This window comes from Rhamphochromis longiceps, linkage group LG5 (genome assembly GCF_057381845.1).
Source record: "Rhamphochromis longiceps isolate RC_006_pf linkage group LG5, R_longiceps_female_GT1.1, whole genome shotgun sequence".
Classification (NCBI taxonomy): domain Eukaryota; kingdom Metazoa; phylum Chordata; class Actinopteri; order Cichliformes; family Cichlidae; genus Rhamphochromis; species Rhamphochromis longiceps.
In genome coordinates this window covers 6,552,741-6,557,860 of record NC_140561.1, presented here as the reverse complement: position 1 = coordinate 6,557,860, position 5,120 = coordinate 6,552,741, and positions in this window count along the sequence as shown.

Below are 5,120 nucleotides of genomic sequence, written 5' to 3'. Positions count from 1 at the left end.
ACGTCGCTAGGCAACGCTGGGAAATCCCGCGAGACCACGAGAACTCGTAAGGTGTTTCCAGACCGTTGTTTCTAGTGATGTGCATACCACTGATTTCCTTTCCGATCCGATACCAGGTAAAATTCAGAGTGGTATCGACGATACGGATTCGATATGGGCTCAAATTGTGGTCATAAATATTTGAGCCCATAGAATCTTTCAATCCCTAGAACAAAAACAAATGTCCATAAAAGAGGACATAAATAAATCGGCCAGTTCTAACAAGGATATTGCCTCTATTGTTTTAGGATTTTTTTCTTTCTGGATTCGTTGTTGTAACAATCCCTTTTCGTTCAGAAGGAGGTGCTGTATACGAAATATGCAGCAAAATATAAAGCAGGGAGGTAAGGATTTAACACCATAGCTTCCTGAGAACCAACCTAATTAATTAATACCAACTCTAGCTGGTAACAAATGAGGAACATGAAATCTGTGACAGTCTGATTGCATAAGAATAGCAGCAGAAATGTGAAAAAGGAGGCTGAAATTCACAATGAAAAAGTAATGTTACAGTGTAATTACAGCAAATCAATACATTTTTTTGTTAGAAACTCAAGAAGAAACGAGACTGAGAGATAAGATCTTTACATTCAGACAGATTCAAATGTCTGTGTGTCTTTACGCTTGTGCTTCAGTTTATAGGTAAAAATAAAATGAGAACATATATAGGGGTGGCTGTAGCTCAGGCGGTAGAGCAGGTCATCTACTGATAGGAAGGTTGCCAGGTTTCCTGGCTTCCCCTAGTCTGCATGCCAAATATCCTTGGGCAAGATATTAACCCCAAATTGCTTTTCAATGCATCCATCGGAGTATGAATGTGTGTGAATGCTTCTTAGAAAGCACTTAGAACACTTAGAACAATGTGCTTGTGCGAATGGGTGTGAATGGGTGAATGCACAAGTTGTGTAAAGCGCTTTGAGTGCTCAGAAGAGTAGAAAAGCGCTATATAAGAACCAGTCCATTTACCATATAAGAGAAGGATTAAAAATGTCTATTGGTTTCTCCAGTTTTGCTTTATTGTGCATTTTTATGTAGCCAAGACTGGTTTAGTGAACTGGTGAATGAAAAATGAACAAATGTAATCTTTTTTGTGAATAAGTGTATAAATAATCTGCACACACACATGTACATTTTTGTTTCTCTGAGTCATTATTAGCAGAGCTAAGTCGAGATCGTTTATTTGTCTTCACTGTCAGAGATCTGATTATATTTCCTGTGTCGTGTGTGCTTCCAGGTTTGGAGTAAAAAGGAAGGTGAGAAAAAAGTTTTATGCTGTCACAGTCACTCATCTAAAGACAGGTTGTTGAATGAAGCAACTGAACATGTTTAAATGTGGAGTTACTGCAGATTTCTGTGCACTTGTCATAGCTGTGGATTGTTCGAAGTGTTCATGTGTCCTTCAGGTTCTCCAGTTTCTTTAAAGTGCAGGTATGCAGGTTACCTGATCCATGTTTTCTGGTGGTGCATCAAAGTGACATTTCACCCTGCCATATTGAAGTAACTCATTCAAGGAGCTTCAGTCTTAGGTACTGATTTAGTTATCTTACTGACTCATCAGTTTCTGCACCAAAGCTTCTCTCACCAAAGCCACGGCATAGCTGGACAAGGTCATTGTTCCAACCTAAGCCACACTGCCTAGAGTATTTAGTTCACTTTGTGGCAGTTTCTTTATTTCTTAATGTTTTTTTTCTGTTAGTGCCTGGAACTGAGTTGCTTCGTCAGCAGCTCCTTCAGTTGTTGGAGGATGGAGAAGAGGATGCAGCTGTGACTTGTGAGACGTCGTCTGAGTTGGCTGCTACTCACTGGGAAATCAGAAACATGGTGTCCTTGCAAAAGTAGAAAGAGGCCAGGCCTTGTCTTATTGACAATATGTTAGCTCCTCTGGCTCCACAGCCACACAGTGTGTGTCAGTGTGGCAAACAAGTTGTTGTGAGGTGCCTGGACTGACTGCCTCTTCCATTCCTTTGTGCCCACTGTGATATTGCAGTTCACACACGCTTTGTCCTGCACAACAGAGAGGCAGTAACAGGAGGGTTTTTGCAGCCTTCATCAGAGTTTCACCAGCAAATAGGTACAGTTTTTAAGTCCTATACATTCCTTACTATGCACTATGAGTGGGTGCTGTTATTGTATATTTATTGTGTATCAGTGGACTTCCAATTCTTTTTATATATATTGTGTGTTTTAATGTTAGTGCGGCTGTTGCCTGTGCAAAGGCCAGATGATGTGTGTGGCTGCACAGCAGGTAACGTTGAGGGTTCACCTGGCGCAATAGTGGCTCTTGTAACCATAAATGGTAAGTGGCCCTTTTGTCACACAATACATACACAATAGACGTGTTTACAGGTTTTAGTGCATACTGTGCATTGCTATCTTGTTTGGAATTACCCTTGGCCCACGGTATATGCACCTATCAAAGGTCATTTGGATTTACCAGACTGATTTGAAAGCAACATGAAAAAAAAGATAAAACTAGGTCAAAATATTTTGCTTAGTACTGACATACATACATGCCAGGCATACATACTTGTGGGCTCCTTGGTGGCGTAGGTGCTGTTGACCTTAACCTGTTACTTAATTTATTAACTTAAACTTATCCGTCCTACAGGCCGTTATAACCTCTCAATGCCAGCTGCCTCTCAATGGTGAGCTGCACCTGCTGTGGCCTAATGTGGTCCTAATGTGTCTGTGTGTGAGATTCCACTTAGTTTCCTGCTGATTAATTATTATTTGTAGACTAACTAAAATGCAGGGTGAACAGACATGCTGACCCACCTGACTTTGGGGTGGAACAAAAGGAAAGTGAAGCAGCTGGGCTGCACTTTGAGCCAGAGATATCTAAAGGTAAGTTTTTCAACACTAATTTTGATGTGTGTGGTAATGGGGAAAAGCACCAGTACTCTAAAAATGTCAAAGTGAATGACATTTATTAATGTATTATTAGATCAGAGGATCCTTAGAGAACAAGTGGAGAGCCTAAATGTGGATGACAACACACTACAGCAATAGGTGGTTGATGTGCAGAACTGGGCTGAAGGTGACTCTCAATATAATGCACACCTATACAATGATAGGACCCACCATGGCCTCATTAATGAACTAAAGGTAGAGTTAATATCTTTCTGACAGTGTCAACAATGAAACATAAGGCTTGTAAAAGCAGAATTTGTGGCAGAGTTGTTGCATTTGATCAAATGGGATTGTACCTGGATTGAAATGCTGTTGTACAAGATGGTTTTATAAACCTGAACACCAACGTACTTGTTGTCTCATGATAATGCAGCGCATGAAGGCTACAGATGTCTTATAATCAATATCTGTCAAGTCAATGATAACAGACTGCACTGTAGTTCAGTCCATACACCTCACTGATGTACAACAGAACTGTAGAGTAACATTAGGCTGAACAAAGAGAGTTATTATGTTCTTTTATGGTATTATTTTCATTCTCTCTGCATCACACTTGGTAGTCTGTCTGTGAAGGTTCTCAGTCATCCAGGTCATCGAAGTCTAAGGAGCTTGGAAAGAAAAGCCTCTGGACTTTAAGTTTCCCTGAAGATGTTCATCTCATCTTTTCTCATCTGAAAAGCTTCTTCAGTTCTAAGGTCAAATGGTGGAGAGTCCCAGATTTTAAGCCCTATGGGAGTGTCCCCTCAAGAAGGACATGGACCCCCTATTTATCCTCTATCATCATTTATCCACTATCATTAGCCAAGATGTGAAAACAGTTGTAGGTCCCAATCAGCCAAGGTTTTGGGTGAACCCATTGTGAAACCTAGCCCCACCGTATTATGTTATTTATTGAAGTCAGATGGCCCAGGATGTGAGTGGGCTTTAAGGCGTCTGGGAAGGATCTCAAAACTGGATTATAGATGGCAGACAGTTGGTGTCGTAAACCACCGCCTCTGTTCAAAGATGGTCATTCACAGTGGACATAAATGGCTTCTTTCACTCCTCTTTAAGACCATCTGTCCTCTCTGTCCAAAATGTGAATGTTGGCATCCTCAAAAGAGTGACCTTTGTCCTTTAGATGGAGATGGACAGCCGAGTCTTGGCCCCTGGATTTGGCTCTTCTATGTTGTGCCATGTGCTTATGAAGTGGCTGTTTGGTCTCTCCAATGTAGAGGTCTGAGCATTGCTCGCTACACTGTACAGCATACGCTGCGTTGTTAACTTTGTGTGCGTTATAGTAGTTTAGATTTCCTGCATTTGGTTGGTGATAATTTCAAACCCTATATAGCACACGTAGTACAGCTTTTCTACAGTATTCTTGGAAAGGCACATGGAGTTATGTCTCAGCCACTTAAATGAAACAATACACTTATGACATTTGTGTGAAAAGTACCGCCCCCCCTTAAAGGGAAAGTCTAGCTCTGGAAATTCTGCTTCAAAGACTGATTGCTGAATGTGAGTGATCAGTTTTATGTATTATACTCATCCTGTATTCTTATTAATATTCCTCTCACTTAGAAACTGATCAAACCGATGGCAGCCTTGGAGCGTTGCAGGCACGAATAGAGGAGTTTGTCGCCATCATCAGAGTGCAAACAAAATCTTTACAAACAAAGACAAAGTGGTATGTCCCTGTTTCTTTGAAATGGGCCGTTTGATACTTTTGCAGTTTGGTGCATGTACGGCTACTTTGTAAACAGAATAAAATCTTATCCAGGTTTGTTTTAGCTGGATGTGATGCATGTTCTAGCAAACAAATTGAAGAGTGTGGATTCTAATCTAAATATATACATTATGTGAAGGTGTGCCTTTTTTATGATTATTTACAGATAGCAACAAGAGGCGACAAAGAATTCACAAGGTCATCTTAGATGAGAAGAACCAAGCTTGCTGAACCAACAAAGCAAATTGTGTCCAGTGATGCCCTCATCCAGACCGACATTTGGCCCTGGCAGAGCACAAGTGAATGTAAGCTCTTCATTTATAAATATTTCAAATGTATCCTGTTTAAACAAATTCCCAGTATCTGAGCAGCAGTTGGATGTTCTGTTCTTGAATGATAATATGCTATTATGTTTTCCCTTCTGATGTTGATAAACTGTAGCTGCTGCTGACCTCCAGACAAAGAG